Source organism: Triturus cristatus, chromosome 7, assembly GCF_964204655.1.
Source record: "Triturus cristatus chromosome 7, aTriCri1.1, whole genome shotgun sequence".
Classification (NCBI taxonomy): domain Eukaryota; kingdom Metazoa; phylum Chordata; class Amphibia; order Caudata; family Salamandridae; genus Triturus; species Triturus cristatus.
In genome coordinates, this window is record NC_140590.1 from 294,304,748 (window position 1) to 294,324,621 (window position 19,874).

At 45.9% G+C, this 19,874-nt stretch overlaps 1 protein-coding gene across 3 annotated transcripts in view; it reads left to right on the forward strand.

Annotated features, from left to right (window-relative positions):
* PTH2 (parathyroid hormone 2) overlaps positions 1–19,874 on the forward strand; it is a 149,026-nt gene that overhangs the window by 39,544 nt on the left and 89,608 nt on the right. The window lies entirely within an intron of this gene.

The following is a 19,874-nucleotide window of genomic DNA, read 5'->3' on the forward strand; positions in this document are numbered from 1 at the left end:
CTGTAGACGAACTCAACAAGGACTACAGCTCCCACAATGCACTGTTTTGTTCAACGGAAACACTGCAGATAAAACCACCGGCCCCAGGTGAAATGGAGTTATCCGATGACCTCAGCACCTGGCAGTAGGGACAGGGCTGGTCCCATGGCCTTATAGCTGGTAGTTAAAAGTCTAGAGACTTGGAGAACGCATGTGATCACCAAAGCAGGTCACTTCACAGATATTGGAAGCGTTCCCAAGATTATTCACGACCTTTAGATCTTGTGGTTGTATGTCATCAAGTGAAAGACGGTGTGCATCTCAGTGCCTTGACATTATAAATGGCACAAGGTGTCCCACCTCCAGTGTCTTCATTTCTAAATAAAAAGGTGATAGTTTCATAGTGCTTTCAAAGTTTCCGGGCGTGCGTAAGTCATTCGGTCAAGGTTGCTTTTTTAGGCATTCTGGGATCAGTAGTCCTATTTATTAAATTATAAATTTGAGACTATAAGTCCTGGAATGCTAATAATTATCCTCGACTGACTGAACCACGCACTCATGGACCTGGGAAGCTTGAGACCTATGATTTCATCCCAGGGTCCTGATCATATAGAGTATATTGTGTCCACTTCCGGTGTGTTCTCTGCATGTAGTTGATTGTCTTCCGCCTCCATTGTCTCATTACAAAGTATTTTATGTACCTCCTTCTAGTGTCCTCATTAGAAAGTATAGCATAACCAGTAAAGGATGATTTGTCCACCTACCTCAGTGTCCTTATTGCTAAGGTTGACATGTCCATCTCCACGGTCCTCACTGCAAAGGGTAACATCTCCAGGCCCAGTGACCTCACTGAAGAGGGTAACATGTCCATCTCCACGGTCCTCACTGCAAAGGGTAACATCTCCAGGCCCAGTGACCTCACTGAAGAGGGTAACATGTCCATCTCCACGGTCCTCACTGCAAAGGGTAACATCTCCACGCCCAGTGACCTCACTGAAGAGGGTAACATGTCCATCTCCACGGTCCTCACTGCAAAGGGTAACATCTCCACGCCCAGTGACCTCACTGAAGAGGGTAACATGTCCATCTCCACGGTCCTCACTGCAAAGGGTAACATCTCCACGCCCAATGACCTCACTGAAGAGGGTAACATGTCCATCTCCACGGTCCTCACTGCAAAGGGTAACATCTCCACGCCCAGTGACCTCACTGAAGAGGATAACATGTCCATCTCCACGGTCCTCACTGCAAAGGGTAACATCTCCACGCCCAGTGACCTCACTGAAGAGTGTAACATGTCCATCTCCACGGTCCTCACTGCAAAGGGTAACATCTCCACGCCCAGTGACCTCACTGAAGAGGGTAACATGTCCATCGCCACGGTCCTCACTGCAAAGGGTAACATCTCCAGGCCCAGTGACCTCACTGAAGAGGGTAACATGTCCATCTCCACGGTCCTCACTGCAAAGGGTAACATCTCCAGGCCCAGTGACCTCACTGAAGAGGGTAACATGTCCATTTCCAATGTTTTCGTTGTAAAGAGGTAATCTTCCCAATATAAAGGGTAAACTGTGTCCAACTCCAGTGTCCTCACGGCCTCAGAGGTCATGTCACAAAGGGTATTATTGTCTGCCCACGTCTAGTGTCCTCGTTAGAAAGGATAACTTTTCCACCTCTAGTGACGTCATTGCAGAGGGTGACATGTTTACCTCCAGCGTCTTAGTTACAACAGGTGAAATGGCCCTCTCTAGAAACCTTAATGTGAAATTCCAACCTCCAGGGACCTCACTGCAAAGGTTAACACATCCTCCCCAGTGACCTCATTGTAAAGAACATGCCCACCTCCAGTGACTTCATTCCATAGGGTAATTTGTCCACCTACTGTGGCCTCATTGTAAAGGACATGCCCACCTCCAGTGACTTCATTTCATAGGGTAATTTGTCCACCTACTGTGGACTCATTGTAAAGGACATGTCCACCTCCAGTGACCTCATTGCAAATGGTAATATATCCACCTCCCTGAGTGTCCTCATTGCAAAGGCCAATATGTTCAACTCAATTGGTCTCATTGCAGAGGGTGGCATGCCGACCCCCAGTTCCTTATTGCAAAGGCGGGCATAACCACCTCCAGTTTCTTCATTGCGAAGGGCACAATTTCCAGCTCCACTGACCTCGTTACAAAGGGTAACACGGTCACCTCCCTCAGTGCCCTCATTCCAAAGTGTAAAAAGTCCACTGCTGGTGAGCTTGTTGCAAAGGTTATTATGTCCACCTCTCCCAGTGTCCCCGTTACAAAGGGTACGATGTATCCACCTCAAGTGAGAGGGAAACCGCTAATTTCTGTGGTTGGTTGGGTCTGAAAGCATTTATAGACAAAAGATAATCAATAGTGTTATGTTATGTTCCAATCATTTAAATTGTTCACAAATCACCCCCTGAGGGGTATCTCGGCACAGGAACCCTTCCGGCATCATGCCGCAGTCACCACGATACCATCCCTGAAACAATTTAGTTTTCAGTGATTTCCTGAATTTGAGATAATCCATACAGAAATTTAAATGGACTAGGAGGGCATTTTAGTATAGAGGGGCTGGATAGGAAAACGCTCTGCCCCCTGAACGAGACTTTTTAATATGAGGGATTATGAGCCGCCTTTTCCCCAGAGAAGGAAGAGCCTTTTCAGGACTATGCAGGGTAAGTCTCGACATTAATTATCGAGGGCCCTTCTCCATTAGGGTTTTGTGAGTCATACAACAGATCTTGAAGACAATCCTCTTACAAACCTCTTAACCAATGTAAAGAGGAGCAGATGAGGACCTCGCAGGAGCATTGCAGATAAGGCGGGCTGCTGTGTTTTGCATCACCTGGAGCTCTGTCAACAAGGATTCATCAATAGAGGCAAGTAAAGCATTGCCGTAATCCAAGCGATTTACCGCTAAGGCTCGGACTACAGTCTTCCTTGTTGACAAAGGAAGAAACGGAAAGGCCGTCTTAACACACGTAACATATGAAAACAAAGTCCAGAGGTTTTACTGATCTGATCTTCCATAGACAGAGATTGGTCCAGGAACACTCCAAGATTTCTAACAACTGTCTTGCGGGTTGGAGCAATGCAAAGTTCTTCTGGCCACCAATCAGATGCCCTTCCAAATAGCATGATCTCAGTTTTTCCCGCATTCAGTTGTAGACGATTCTCAGTCATCCAAATTGCTAAGACTTTCAGACCATCTGCAAAATGTTCTTTTACAATGTTGGAATCACAGTCAAAAGAAATGAAAAGCAGAGTATCGTCTGCATAAGAATACAGATCCAATCCATAAGATTTCACTATCCTGGCTTGAGGTGCCGCATAAATATATTAAATAGCATAGGGCCTAAACAGGAGCCCAGAGGAACACCTTTTACAACAAAGCAGTGCTTGATCTGAAAGATTCCAGAGAAATGGTCTGAGTTCTATTAGTGAGTAAATCCTCAACCCAACTCAGAGCTGGACCACAGGCAGAAGTGTGACACTGTTGAAAGCTGCTGATAAATCAAGTAGAAGCAACATAATCGGTTTGTTGATGCCTAAAGCACATCTAATGTGATTTGTAACAGCCACTAGCCACTAAAAACGTGCAGGGGCGGCTCCTTCGTAATGGTGGAGGAGCATCTCCCCGCCGCTCAGAGACAGCAGATAAATAAAATTATAATAATGCAATGTTATAATCATTTTATTTATCACTGTATTCTGAGCCGCAAAGCCGGTGAGTCTAAGACGGGGCGTGGCTTGGCCATTGCAGAGAGGAGGAGCGGGTGCGCTGTAAGTGCAAAAGTCGGTTTGGCCGGCCGTCTTAGAGCGCTGTACAACATAACAAATAGAAGTGATTGTACAAGAGGCAAAATATAGAGCCATGGGGTGGAGCCCAAACGCTAAATAAAGGGGTAAAACATATAGTGTGAATAGATAATACAAAGAGACGTAATGAAACACCAGTAATGAATTCAAATTGGTATGGATAGTCACATCAGATAGGAAGGAGATTATTCAGTAGTCTCTTATTTACTTTGATTTTAAAAAGAGTGAATGAAGGGATGGTCCTGATCTCTGGAGGATGAGAGTTCCACATTTTTGGGGCAATTCTGGAGAAAGTTCTCTTATAAGTTTTTTTTTGGTTAAATTTTGGGTGTTTCAGTAGTAGGAAGCTTGTACTACAGAACCTCAGTTCATTCCACATAGAACCAGTTTCTGAGCCAGGTAGCAAGGAGTGTTAAGGTGGATGGCTTTATACGTCATGCATGCTATTTTTAGGTGGATCCTTGATTCATAACGTAGCCAGTTCAGACAAAGGAGGGCCGGGTGATGTGATAATTTTTCTTTATGCCTGTGATGAGCCGTGCAGCCGTATTGAGGGTAGCCCTCAGCAGTGCTAGTTTTATTTTCGGTAGGCCAACGAGGATAGCATTCCCATAGTCATGCTTGGAAATTACGAGTGCGTGATCCAACTTTTTGAGATCTGCATCACGCAGGAAAGGCTTTAATTTTCTTAAAGCATTGAGATGGTAATTGGCCCCTCTAGTTGTGGCGCTGACGTATTCCCGCATGGAGGGGCTGTTGTCTAGTATTATTCCTAGGGATTTTGCTGAATCAACAATATGTGGGGTACAGTTCAAGGTGGTGAGTAGTGGGAGCCTGTCTTTGATATTAGAGGCGAGATTATTAGGAATTCAGTTTTGAGGGCGTTAAGTTTGAGGTGGTTAAGAGTTAACCAGTTTTGAATTTTGATCAAGATGTTATTGAGGGTGCTGATGTCATCAGGGGAGGCAATCTTCAGGTACAATTGCGTATCATCAGCGTACATATTGCAAGAGATGTTAGAGAATTACAGGATTCCAGTCAAGGGTTCCATGTAAAGATTAAACAGGGTGGGGGAAAGTGAAGAGCCTTGGGGAATGCCGATCATGACCGGTGTCTAATAGGATAAGTCATGATTAATTAGGGCGCATTGAGATCGGGTTTGTAGGAATGAGCAGATACATTTTAAGACAGTACCAGAGACACCCATCCTAATTTCAAAGAGGTTCAGGAAAGTTTCATGTTTGACCGTGTCAAATGCTGCTGATAGGTCAAGAAGGATTAAAAGAGTAAGCGTGAAGCGTCATCGACAATATGGACCATGGCAGTTTCAGTACTGTGACCTGGTCTGAAACCAGATTGGCAGTGGTTGAGGAGTTGGAGCTGGTCAATGTGATTGAAACGTTGCTAAAGTTGCTGATGAACACATTTTTCCAGGAGTTTGGCTAAGGTTGGGATGCTCGAAATGGGACAGAAATTGTTGGGATCACACAGGTCCGCATCAGGCTTCTTTAAGATAGATGTGACTTGTCCACTTTTTAGCCAGTCAGGTATGGTGCCTTGCGTAAGAGAGGCGTTGATAATTCTGGTCCATGGGGTAACAGGAGGTGTACAGTTTCCTTAGGAATTTGAAGGGGAGAGGGTCACTGAAGTGGTTGGAAAATTTAGTGGAAGACCGTAGTTTTGAGATGTCAGATTTATCAAATGTCTGCAAGATGGACCACAAAGCATTGTTCTTAGGTTTAAAGAGAAGGTTGCCAGGACAAACTTCCTGCAAGATGGAGGTGCATTGCGGCAGGGTTCAGCCAGTAAGCAATTCACAGCAATGCGGAGATCAGTGTCAATTGACTTAGTTTTCCCAAAAAAGAAAGAGGAAAATGTTTAACAATTAGGCAGTGTTGTAGTTTCAGACTTGGAGGAATTGCGTTTCCCATTTCTAACCAATTCAAATAGTTTTTGGGACAGTTGGCGGCTGTGTCTAGTTGCTGACGGAAATATAATGATTCAGCACTTCTGATGCACCTATGGTAGTTCCTTTTCTTTTTAATGCAAAAGTTTAAGGCTCGACAAAGATGGGGTCAGTCCGCATGCTCTTTCTGCAAGTCTAAGGGCGCGGCGCTTTCTACGGTAAGAAAGCGTGTTGAACTAGGGATTACATCTTCTTATCAGAACTGTCTTTAATTGTGTCCGTGATGTTACATGTAGAGCTAAAATAGTGCTTAGTGAGGTCTTGAGCGTCAACCATATCGGTGGGAGGAGATAAGAGGTTGAGGCTTGTGGCAGACATCATGTCTGGATTGAGATTGAGGGTGTTTCTGATCCAATGTTATATCTTCAAGGGCTGGCATTTGTGGATGGTTGCCTTTTCAACAATGGAGAAGGTGATTGTAGGAAAGAAGGATCTGCTTTTATGGTGACACCCCACTTTTTGCTTGATGTAAAACTGTTTCTGACTAGCCTGACTTGGATCCTGCTAATCAGGACCCCAGTCTCTGGGCTTTCTCTCCTAAACTGTTATTGTAAGTACTTAGGTGCATCTCAGATTGGACACTGGTGTACACCTATCAGTCCCTAGTATATGGTACAAAGGTACCCAGGGCATAGGAACACCAGGGGTCCCGCATTGGCTGAAGCATGTATTATATCACCCAGGGGAGACCACTCAATTTGTAACTATAGGCTTGCCATTGCAGCCTGGGTAAGCTGGTGCTAGCATCATTTACGAAAGATATAGGTTTAACTATATCTAGGGTCACTGCACTTAAAACCTACAAGTCACCCCTAAAGCAGGACTTTCAATCCTGAAGGCAGGGTGCTCGGTTTTAAGTGTGAGGGTACCCCTGCATGAGTAGGACAGGCCTACAGCCTATGGAGTCCATTCTCCAGGGTTGTAAGTGAGACAGCCATATAACATATTATAGAGTGACACCGCGTCATTACCCGATGACCATCTTGAAACTGGCTGTAATGAAATCCTATCATGTTTGGTATCAAACATGTTGGAATCATCCTCCCACACCATAAACAGTGTGGGAGGTATGATTCCATGCACTGTAAAGCTCCTCCAGAGGCCCTCAGTGCTCCCGGTACCAGTCTTCTAGACCCGGACAGCACAACATGGCTGTTGCCGACCACAGACACGATTCTGCCCTCCTGCTGCTGAGCCAAGCTCGAACAGGGGAATGCAGAACAATCGGTATCCTGTCAAAGGGAGGTGTGACCACCTCCCAAGCAGGGTTTAATGTATTGGGGCTGGGTGGGAGCACTTGCTAGCTCCACACAGTCTGCTTGAAGGGCAAACTTGGTACCCTCCTTGCATAGTCCGTTCAAACTAACTCAGGAAGCCGTTGGCTCCTGCTCCGGCACAAAACTGAACAAAGGACATCAGAGTATCCTTCCCACTGTCCAACCCCTCCCCTGAGAGGGAGCCCTGAATCGTCCCAGCCCTTTCCTTAGGATTCTTGAGGACGTAGCTGAGGTTGGGGCCCCACATTTATCGTGGGACAAGATTGATTTTAGACACCATTTCTTTTTCAACCGTCTGGGCACTCTGGACTTCGCTCTGTGCATCAAAGCTGCAACTGGGAAGACTCCTGCTGCTCCTGATCTTGTCGCCCTGCTTGGCTGCTGCAACGTCCATGCCTGTGCACCATACAGGAACCCTCCAAGGCCAGTGGACATCCAAGACACCTGAAGAAATCTCTATTGAAGTGAAGGAGTCACTTCCCTTCATCTGCAGGCACAGCAACTAAGTAGACCGGTTTGCTGATCCTGGGCTCCCAAGGACTCCAAAAGGCTCAGCAACACAAGTGATAGTTCTTCACATCCCTCGAGGCCTATTCTGTCCTCTCACCAAGTTTGAGGCCAGTATCTCTCATCAGAGCCTCAGGAACCTAAACTCTGTGCAGCGTGTTGACTTGCAGTTGCAAAGGCTTGTTGGCGTCCTTCCATCAAGAACCTCAGGCTCCAAGTAGCCCTGTAAGGGTTTGGAGTGGACTGTGGGGCAGAAGGGACCATGGGACACGTCAAGAGCAGGTTTTTAATGCTTCTTTATTCTGTCATTTTGATCCCATTATGGGAGAACAACAGTCTTGACCAAGGCAACATAAATGTCTTAAGAAAAGAAAAAAACAGTGGACATGGAACAAGTCCCTTCACTGTTTCTCCGGACTCTTCTTTTGGCCTCTCAGGGTCTTGAAGTAGCAGGGATTATGTGGCTTCTCTCTCGGCCCGGGTTGCAGGGGAGAATCAACAGAAGGAAAAAGAAAGGAAAAATAACATGCCTGGTATTAACGCTGGTTTTCTATGGATTCTTTTAGATAGGTGCAACCACCACCGGACGACAGGACGTGAGGGAAGGAAAAGACGCGTGCACTATCTCCCCGTGCCTCCCCACCACCCCCACCAAAATGACCCCCTTAGAGGTACTCGCCTTAAGCCGCGACCCGTGTCCAGGGCCGCGGCGTTGGGACCCCCGGGGTGTCCTCTCCTTCCTGCGAGCCGCCGGGCATGATGGCGGTATATACTACGCTTTCCTGGGTCTTCGGTCTCTCGTCTCGCTCATCTTCTTCGTCTTCCATCCTCGCCTCGTTTCTCTCTATGCTCGTCCCCGATTTCTCCACTCCTCTCGTTCTTCCTGGTCTCTGGCTCCATGCCTCTTTGGTCGTCTCCCCCGATGACGTCAGGGGTCCCTCCCAGGTCCTTCAGTCTACCTCTAGACCGCTCAATGTTTCCGGCTTGGACTGCAGGCCAACACCATCCTTTGTCCACTTCCATTCTGCCACGTCGCTGTACTCCTTACACATCTCCCCCCTCTGGAATGGACGTTTGGGCCATTCCAAAGATGGGTTTCGGGAAAGATAATCGGCACCCACTTGCTTTGCTCCAGGAATGTGCAGAGTCTGGAAAGAGAAAGGTTGCAAGGCTAGGAACAACAGAAGGATGCGGGGGTTAGTGTCCTTGTTGTGTACTAGCCAAGTGAGGGGTGCATGGTCGGCGAGCACGATAAACGGACATCCCAACAGATAATACTGTAGGGCCTCTATGGCCAATTTGATAGCCAGGCATTCTTTCTCTATTGTTGAATAATGGGCTTCTCGAGAAAAGAGTTTCCTACTGATATAGAGAAGAGGCCTAAGGTCATCGTTTGAGTCAGGCTGGTATAGCACGGCTCCCAGACCGAGGCCCGAGGCATCCGTCTGGAGAACAGAGGTTTTATGGAAGTCTGGACAGTGCAGTACCCATGCTGTATATATGGCGTTTGTCAGGGCGTGAAAACTGTTCTCGTACTCTGGTTTCCATGTGGGTATGCGTGAGGGGTATTTCATCGCCAGGAGATTGGAAAGAGGGCTGGCCAGGGAGGAAAAGTTAGGGATGAACCTGTGATAGTACCCTATGACCCCAAGAGGGAACGTATGTCTTGTTTGGTGGTGGGGATAGGAATCGCTCTGATGGCTTCTACTTTCTTGATGTGGGGTTTTATGAGGCCCTCCTGAATAGTGTAACCTAAGAAGTGATGTTGTTTGTAACTAGAGGGGATTTCTTTGGGTTTATGGTGAGGCCGGTGTTTCGGATCGCAGAAAACACGGTCAATAAATGTACTAAGTGTTCCTCCCAGGTCGGGCTGAAGACAACAATATCCTCCAGATATGCTGCAGCGTACTCTCTATGGGGCCTCAGGATTCGATCCATTAATTGCTGAAATGTAGCTGGTGCCCCATGTAAACCAAAGGGAAGCATCTTGAATTGATAGAGACCGGAGGGGGTAGAAAATGCCGTTTTTTTTATTTTACTTGTTGGGTTAAGGGGATCTGCCAATACCCTTTTGTGAGATCAATGGTTGACATATACCTGGCCTGTCCTAGCTGTTCGATAGGTTCGTCAATTCTAGGCATGGGATAAGTGTCAAACTTAGTGATCACATTCACTTGTCTGAAGTCAATACAAAAACGCAGGCTTCTGTCGGATTTGGGCACAATCACCACAGGGGAACACCAATTGCCACAAGCGGGTTCAATTATAATTGTAATTGTAATTGTAATTGTAATTGTAATTGTAATGGTATTTGTAGAGCGCGATTGCTGCCCATGGGCGTCCAAGCGCTAAGCTGACCAGAAGTGACGGAGGAGGTGCTATGGTACAGTGGGTTTGTCAAACAGCCATGTTTTTAAGTTTTTGCGGAATGATAGAAGATTTGAGTTGGACCGGAGTGGGAGGGGAAGGTCGTTCCAGAGCCTGGCGGTATTCAGCGAGAACATTCTTCCCCCTGCTCTGGCTCGCTTTACTCTGGGAATGACGGCAAGGAAGGCCTCCTTTGATCGTAGGTTCCGGTTGGGATGGTAGGGGTTAACAAGATTTCTGTTGATCGCTGGGCTTGTGTTCCAGAAAGTGCGGTGCGCCAGGCACAGTGCTTTGAAGGCTATCCTCTGCCTCACTGGCAGCCAGTGGAGAATTTTTAGGGCAGGTTTAGCAGACTGAGTGCGCGGGATTTCTAGCAAGGAACGAGCTGCACAGTTCTGGACAACCTGCAGTTTTCGAAGTGTAAACTCAGGTGCCCCCATGTATAGGGCATTGTTCGAGTCAAGGCGAGACTGGATTAGCCCTTGGACCGCAACCTTTTTGGCTTCTAGTGGCAGCAGTGGAAGAACCTTCCTCAAGGTTCTTAGAAGGCCAAAGCATTATATGGGACTGTAACATGGCGGACCCTTCTTTTTCTACTGCTTTCCTTTGTGCTGCTGGAATACGATAGGGTTTTTGTTTTACGATTTTCTTCTCCAAGGACACTATGTCATGTTGGGCCATGGTAGTCAGTCCTGGGGTGGTGGGAAAAAGGCCTGGGAAGTTCTCCAGTAATTCAAGTAACCGGGCGTTTTACGCATGAGACATGATGTCGCCGGTTGGTACCGTCCTTTCTCTGCATTCCTGGGGAGTCATCAGTGGTATGTCTATCTGTTTGTTAGTGCACACTAGATATTCCACCTGCCTGAGGCGTAAAGGGCTCTTCCCATTTGTTTAGGAAGTTGACATGGTAGATTTGTTTTCCCCCAGCACGAAGGGGCAGTAGGACGCTGTACGTAACCAGGGTCCCCTTCTTCTCTATGACGTAGGGGCCCTGCCACTGCGTCAACAGTTTGTTTTCAGTGGAAGGTAGCAACAGGAGTACTTTTATCCCTGGACGAAACTCCCTGAGCTGGCTGTTCCTTTTCTGTACCCTCTGGGTTTCTTCCATATGATCGTGCACTAAGCCCCGTAGTCGTGTCAAGGAGGACTTGAGGTCAGCAGCATAGCGCAACAGGGGTTTTCCTTCCTAATCCTCCCCCTCCCCTTGTTCACCTGCCATGTCCAACAGTGTTCTGGGTTTTCTGCCAAACAATAACTCAAAAGTGGAGAAGCCAGTGGACCGCTGTTCGTGGGATCGTATTGCAAAGAGGACAAGGGGTAGCTTTTGGTCCCAATCCCTCCCGGTTTCCGAGATGACCTTGCGGAGCATACTTTTGATGGTCTTATTGAAGCGCTCCACGCGGCCGACTTTTTGGGGGTGGTAGACAGATGTTCGTATCCTATCAATGCCCAGTACTGCACAGACCTGTGCCATAAGGCGGGACATAAAAGGGGTCCCTTGGTCTGTTAGGATTTCGGACGGAAACCCCACTCTGGAAAAAAGGGATATCATGGCCTGGGCTATAGTGGGAGTAGTCATACTCGACAAGGGAAACGCCTCAGAATACCGACTAGCGTACTCCACTATGACCAGAATGTATCTGTGTCCTCTGGTTGAGGGAGGTAAAGGGCCTACTAGGTCCAACCCCACCCATTTAAACGGGAAGTCGATTATAGGTAAGGGTTGAAGGGGGGGCTTTCTTTGCTCCACCTGGGTTCACATACTGGCAACCCACACAGGCAGCACAGTGTTTCGCTGCATCTCTATATACCCCCGGCCAATATAACTTTCCTAGCAGATATTTCAGGATGTTTTCCATGCTGTAGTGTCCTCCTGTGGGCCAGCTGTAGGACATGTTCGCTAAAGGGGATGGGGACTAATAGCTGTGTGATGTTGTGTGTGTCCCCTGTCACTGCCCTATATAACAACCCCCTTTTTATTAGAAAATAGGGTCCTACCTGTTCTGGTTCTTGTTCTCTGACGTGTTCCCAAGCATGCGTAAGAGTGTTGTCCTTCCGTTGGGCTGTATGGAAGCTAACCGGGCTCATCCTTTTTTTTTTTTTTAAATATTATTGTTTTTTCTGTTGTTTTATTGTTCCATACAAAAATTGCTCTCCTTTACATTACATTTTGCATGACGGTACAGACTAGCCCCCCCCCCCCCCAAAAAAAAGAAATTGCAAATCTGTTTGACACAACCATATGACATCAGCGTGCAGAATATTGCTATGTATTACAGCGGCCTAGTTATTTCGTGCCTTAGCTCCCACATGTAAAATCAACAAATGGCAAACCGTAGTGTCATGATCGCCTGTTCACATTTCTGTAACATTGTATCTAGTGTACAGTTTTAATAAATAATTCCATGCATCAATATAGTTGGTCGTAAACAGTATGCTTATACATAACGTAGACGTCGTCAGAAGACGCAATGTAAACCCATGAATAGTTACTTCGATCCCCAGCAGTGAGGCTTCGGAATGAAAAAGGAGAGAGGATGGGGGTGCACCAATAAGACATTCATTTTCCAATAAACATCTCCTAACAACCTATGGATTTTTTTTTAATATGCTTCGCTAGGCTATGCATAGGTCTGCGCGTCGCTATCCCCGCAGTGGGGTAGAGTATCAGGGCTGGATACGAACCTGTGACGATTTCTGAGGGGCAATAGAGTGTCGGTGTGCGGTCTGGCTGGCAAAGGGGGTATGGGGTCCTCCACATCTAATGACAACTACGCTGCCGCTGATAGAGATCAGGGTGTGTATAATATTCCCACTACCACAGATAGAGTAATCTCACAGTTACACGCACATACATTCATCATACGCTAGGGCCCATTTCACTAACATACGCTCAAATACTCTACCAGCAGCAATAAACCTGTGGAAAGAAAACTCCTTATCACCCTGCATCTATATCGAGGTCGATAAGACCTGGTTATTGTGACTGTCCATAAACATAATCTATACAACCTATACGAATAATCAAAATATAATACACAATAATTGACAAGAAATAATATCCAACACCATGTTCAAGTTATATTGCTTTATCTAAAATTAGTCAAAGAAAATCAAGCAGCATAAATCATTTTTCTCATAGTTACCTATTCTAGCTAAATGTCAGAACGGGTCAGGACAAGTCTCTCGGTAAAGTCTCTCAAGACGAAGTCCCTTCAGCATCAATCCTCAGCAGCGCAGATTCGGTACGCGGCAAAGGCAAATGGCAAGTGGCAAAAAGGAGTGGGGGGAACCCTCTCTAGGCTAACAGTTCTTATACTGAATCGAACAAAAGAAAGATACAAAGAAAAGTTGTAATGTCCGCTGGACCGCTGAGCAGAGCGAGAAGGAAAGGATGTAACATTGCTACATTCGGAAATCTCCGCTCAGGAAAAATCACAAAATAAAGACTACGGAACAGGAACCAAGAATCGAAAATGTATCTTGTTAGTTCTACTTCTCCTCGGCAATGAGACCAATGCTCAGAGTCTTTCTCTAAGGCTCCTTTGTTTTCCCAAGGCTGCCAAGGACGTTCCATTTCACTCGAAGATTATCCCGGCTGCTGATGTCCTCACGGAAAATTTCACAAGGCAAGCAAGGACTGTGGTCAGCTGACTTCAGGACCATATTCAGCAGGGCTCTCTTCCATCACAGTTTTCTATTCTTAAATCGAGGCCAGGCTTACAAAATCGGCCATCTTTAACTAGGCCGCCATAGGCCACAATAGACCATCTTAATTAAAAGAAACAAAAACAACGTTACCACAGCATAGTGATTAAACAGTGTTAACCCCACTAATACCCTTATGTGTATGCATCTATCTAGCACTTGCAACATAGAAAAGCATTAATTCGGAAAGCGTTTTGTGCTCAAAAATAAACAGCACATAGCAACGTTTAAACATGAAAACACGCACGTTATTGTTAAACAGCACATTTATGCGCACCCACGTGTAACTCTCTCTTATTAGGACAAACGGATTGATTAATATAAACACACTTGCACAAGACAAATAATTAATTATTAATAATTAGAAAATTAATATGACAAATAGACATGCCAGAGCTTCAAAAACCAGCGAATTTTCAAACGGAAAACTCTGCTCCAGCACCGCTCCTAACAGGTAATAATTCCCTTCCGTCAATATCGCATCCCCTATGGACAAGGGCCGCTAGCCTGTGCATTATGTGTTCACCTGATGGGTGCCATCCGCATCGTCAGCGCTCTCGTTATTAAATGCTGAAAGTATAGTGTCCTAGTATTGCGCAATGGGGAACTTGCGTTGCCCTGCCGTTTCCTCTAACCGGGCTCATCCTGTCGGGGTCTGCGAGGGAGAGAGGAAAAGCAGGGAGTGATTGTTGGGAGTGTGTGGTCTCTCTTTTCCCTTCATCTTTCTTGTCGGCTTTTCTTCTCCCTTGCTCTGGTGGTCTCTATGTCACTATAAAGTTAAACAACATTTTCCCTTTGGTTAAACCATATGCACAGCAATTAACACTCCACACATCCTGCACTCATAAATGATTAAAGCACTTATAAATCGATTACAACTTTTTATCAAAACATTAATATATTTTAATGAGTTTAAAAAATGCGCAGATGTGTATTACCTATTGGCTATGCCAATGCTTGTTGCTGTTTTTGTGGTACTGCAATATATAGGGATGTTATTTGTCACAGTTTACAGTTTGGATTAGATCATTGATGACACTATTGTTCATAGGATCACGATGCCTCCAGTGACAACTTCTTGCTGCCCAGGTCGTGCCGAGGGGTTCCTTTTCCGGTGGTTCTGCTGTCTTGATCGAGCCGAACTTCCTGCTGCAGTTGTCTCCTCCCTTTGTGTGTGTGGTTGTGTGTATTTGTGTGTGGTTGTGGGTTGTGGGTGTGGTTGGGTGTGGCTGTGTGTGTGGTTCTGTGTGTGGTTGTATGTGTGGTTGTGTGTGTGGTTGTGTGGTTGTGTGTGTGGTCGTGTGTGTGTGGTTGTGTGTGTGATTGTGTGTGTGGTTGTGGTTGTGTGTGTGGTTGTGTGTGCTTGTGGTTGTGTGTGTGGTTGTGTGTGTGGTTGTGTGTGTGTGGTTGTGTGTGGTTGTGTGTGTGTATGTGGTTGTGTGTGTGGTTGTGTGTGTGTTGTTGTGTGTTTGGTTGTGTGTGGTTGTGTGTGTGTGGCTGTGGTTGTGTGTGGTTGTGTGGTTGTGTGAGTGTGTGGTTGTGTGTGTGGTTGTGTGTGTGTGGTTGTGTGTGTGTGTGTGGTTGTGTGTGTGGTTGTGTGGTTGTGGTTGTTTGTGTTGTTGTGGTTGTGTGTGTGACAGGCAAACATTGCCGACACAGAATAGGAGTCAATGGAAGGGTTAAAGGTCGTCTCCTGCAGACAACAGAGCCCTTCCTTCAGTATGATTCTATTTCGAGAGGCGGTCCTCTTTCTGTTATTGTCTTTGTAGCAATACTCCTGCAAATACGTGTGTCCAAACATGCATTAAAGTTGATGACTTCAGCACTCCCCTATGCGTACGTTGCATACCAGCCAGCCCCCTGAAAGGAGCATTTATTAGGAAATGGTAAATCAAATGTAAATATTGGATGCACGCATTATAATCTTACTTATCTCCAGACATGCTGTTGGTGTGTTATGTCCTGATTAATTATTCTGGCAAGCCTGTTTGCTACATTATGACTGTTTATTCAATTTTGCTGTTTGCTACAGGAAGCTCTTGTAACATTATGCAAGCTCATGACAGCATTCTCGTGTGTGGCCTGATTCTGGTGTTTACATGCTGTTTGCTACCTGAACCCCTTTATTTATACAATGCTTGTGTTATATCGCGCTGTTTGCTACAATAAATAATCGTTAGCATTTCAGGTGGGCATGAAATTGCCTGACGGAGATGCACCCACTGGGAGAATCCCGAATGCTTGTAAGCGCGAAGGGGGGTGGGGGGGGCAGAGGCAGGGAAAAAGCAAGAGGAAAGACAGATGGCGCTGAAGGCTGGCGGTTCGCGCGTGCACGCTCACGTGAACGCAAGCTTGTCGCCAGCCAGCAGCATTTTGAAAACTCACCTACTAAAGTCTCTCCAAGCAGCGCATGCGCGTTGACTCAGCGAGACCTAAAAAGCAACCACTCCCAGTGGGTCTCATTTCTGTGGCTCACTCACTGAATGAAGGATACAAACGACCAGCCTTCTATCAAGCACTCCAATAACTGAATACTTTAGTGCTTTGGTTTCAAGAAGCAAGCACCCCCAATTAAAAGTAGTCATTCCTTTGCCCTCCAAATGAAATTCCAGCCTCAATGGGACTGGACAGTGGCGTCACTAGAGTTGGTGTCACCCAGTGCGGTAACTCATGGTGTCACCCCCCCGCACCTCCTAGTGACGCCACTGGTTAGTCTGTCCATACTGTGTGATGGGTATATGGAACAATCAAATGGTCAGACAGGCGCATTCTTTACGAAGGCACATAAGGAGACGAGCCATGGAAGAATTGAGTTTGTTTAAAAAAAAAAAATTGGAAAGCTTTACAATCTCATTCAGCCCAGAAATGCTATTGACCAACACGTGGTACACAACTCATGCAAATTTCATTCTGTCACATAAAGGGACAGCTGCTGGCCAAGCTTTCAGACCCTCCCCCTCTCGCCCTTCCATAACAGAGAAGAGTGAGATAATGGCCGACCTTGGCACTATCGAATGAGCAGGGCAATCAACATGTCTAGCTCCTTAACCTCTGACCCCTATCATCACGCGCGGCTCCTCAGCTCTATTGCGACTTTCTAATGAGAAATTCCAGATGCAAAGTGTAGCTTTGATGTATCTTAGTGCATATCTGTGGATCCAGGCGAGTGAGAGGGATCTGGAATTGGAGGGGTGGGGCAGTGGAAGTGGTAAATAGCCCAGTAATACTGGGTCTGGTCTGTTATTCCTCCTACTTGTAGTGGACAGTAAATGAGCCCAGAATGACCCCCTCATTTTATCGACCAACTCGTAATTGGGTCCAGTGTGGTTAGACTCAACCCGGCTCTCCAGCTGCGAAGTCGGCAGCTCTGACCATTACGCCACATCCTCCCCCACTGCCCCCCCTTTCATGGTTAGTAATTGGTTCTGTATTAGGCGGCGCTAACAGGTGAAATGCGCTGGAGCAAGCTGCCTCCTGACGCGAGCCCCGGCACTTTTTTTTTTTTTGTGCGCAAATTACCCACTAATAGTAAATCCTCCTTTCCTCGTATATTTGAGGTATTCCTATGCCTCTTCTCCGAGGTAGGAGGCTTTGACGTACAGGCACTGTCCGGGGGGAGGGAGGAGCACGGGCGGAAGGGGAGCTCGAATGGTGACATCCTTGTTCCATGTGAGACTAGAGAGGAGCGCGAAAACAGACTCAGTTACCAAAGGCTCCCTACAAAAATGGTGGCCTGAATTTATTTAATTAATCGAGCTAAAATAATTTACCAAACCTATTATATTATTTATATTAATATTTATTTATAATACCACATTATATTAATATTTTAACTCTAGTCCGGGCATATTGTTGGCGAGTGCGACTAAGTGAGAAGACATTTTATAATCCTGGTTATGGGGTCTTTATTTTTACAGAGACTTTGTTTATATGCTAGGATTTCATATGCTTCCGAACTCCTGGCTTGCATTCCTACCCCTCTCTCCTAATTCCCCCCTACTCCCCTTGGCCCTCTCTGCTGTAATCCATCTCCGCCGCAAAAGAAATATTTTTTATATAACTTTTTTTGTATTTTGTTCATACCGATTAAATGTGAACAGGATTGTACATTCGATTCACATATTTTTATACGAAACGGTAAATAACATCTAATATTACACAAGAGGAACAAACATTTTCTGCGTGAAGGTTTTTCCTAAAGAGAAAAGCAAAGTAACCTGCAGGATTCAATAAATAGCATCATGCTATTTTGACGTACAGGCACTGTCCGGGGGGAGGGAGGAGCACGGGCGGAAGGGGAGCTCGAATGGTGCGACCATTGGCTGCGGTGTTTACTTGCTGTGGGTGGAGAAGCTGATGGCTTTCGCTGGCAGTGAGTAATCTTCACTTACCTGTGACAGGAGCGAGTAATTGTGGCCTTGAGCAGGCAGTCTGGCGCTGTGTGCGGTTTCAGTTTACAGGAAGGTGTTCTAACCGCGCGCATTGTTGTGCTCTAGGTGCGGTGAGGCCGGCGCAGCCGCGCAGGGGATTGTTGCGGTGGCTCCTGCTCACGTGGGTGGGGCATGTCTTCATCATTTGAAGCCCCCCACCACTCTGCTAGAGTTTGGATTGGTGAATCACTCCCCCCCCCCCCCCCCCCGGGCCTAAAGGAAGTCAGTGGCTGAGCTCCATTTCGAAAGCTCGCACCCATTACCCCGATGGTGTCACGGTGCCGGGTGTCACCCCATGTGAGGGTGTCACCCGGTGCGGTCCGCACCCCCCGCACCCCCCTAGTGACGCCACTGGGACTGGATAGAGTGGCCGGCAAGATTATGAAGTATCTCACATTTTTATATGTGCATAACACATACACACAATTGCCACACTGTTAAAGCATTCAAAGTGACAACACAGAACAGAAAACTTTAGAAAGTAAATAGGCAGCCAACCCAGCCCCCGTATACATTGTGAGCAAATTAAATGACCAGTAACATAACTAATGACTTTGAAAACGACATCATTCTTTTCTCCACATCGCCACTAACGAGAGTCCAAAACCCACACATCTGCTGTGCGCAATTACATCACGCATAAAGCTACCCTATAAGAGGAGTATCATTTGAATTTAAGCAATTGTGTGTTGGTGGTATCAGCTGTCACATTCAATCACTTATATAGAAATTGTGATTTAGAGAAAATGAAAAAAAGAAGGGAAAAAACATGGAATCGACATTCGAATTCCCGAAGATTCTGCAGTGAGTAGCGTAGTTTGTGAGGTTCGAAGCAATGTTTTAATGGGGTAAGTCGAATCTGTGCAACACCTGAACTGACAAAAAAGTACAAATGTGGTTTTCAAAATGGCGGTACTCTCGAAGTAACGTGAACATTCGCTTTGTTATTTCACCCCTTGACGTGCCACCGTAGTCTGAAAATATGCCCCATAGTGGTCAACGGTTCAGTAGCACAAATATGAAGAACACACCTTGAGGTAAAGTTCATATTTAAGGTACTGTCGGCATTTAAAACAAGAAACGCTAGGGGTGCGCGCGCGTGCAAAGGTGAAAGTGATCGTGGCTGTACATATTGCAAAGCTGCCGGCTGCGTGCGTGCACGCTCGCGTGAACGCAAGCTTGTCGCCAGCCAGCAGCACTTTGAAAACTCACCTACTAAATGTCTCTCCGAGCAGCGCATGCCCGCTGATTCAACGAGACCTAAAAACCGGGTCCTATATTGAACTACATTACAAAAATGAAAACAAATAAAAATGTATATCACTATACAGACAGTGATCAACTTTTATGTATACAGCAATACCGGTCATTTTAATACATACAATTCTTTGACAGATTGATTACTCTACCTTATCACTCTCTTATACACTTGTGCCTATCTCGAGTTAGGCACAAGTGTATACCACCGAAACGCGTTGACGCTCAGAGTATATGTTGTGTTAAATTTGGAAAAGGCAGCAACAAGTTAGAGACAGGGAATTTAGACCCATGCCTTTTGCTGTCTATATAGATACCCAAATTAACATTGAGAAGACACAGTGAGCTGTCTTTTTATATCCTCCTTTTTAAATCGTTCTTTAATTATTGTTTTTATTATGTATATGAATTTATGTTTTTTTTGTTGATGTGATCAAATCTTTATGTGTAATACACATCTGTGCATTTTTTAAACTCATTAAAATATATTGTTTGATAAAAAGTTGTAATCGATTTATAAGTGCTTTAATTATTTGTGAGTGCA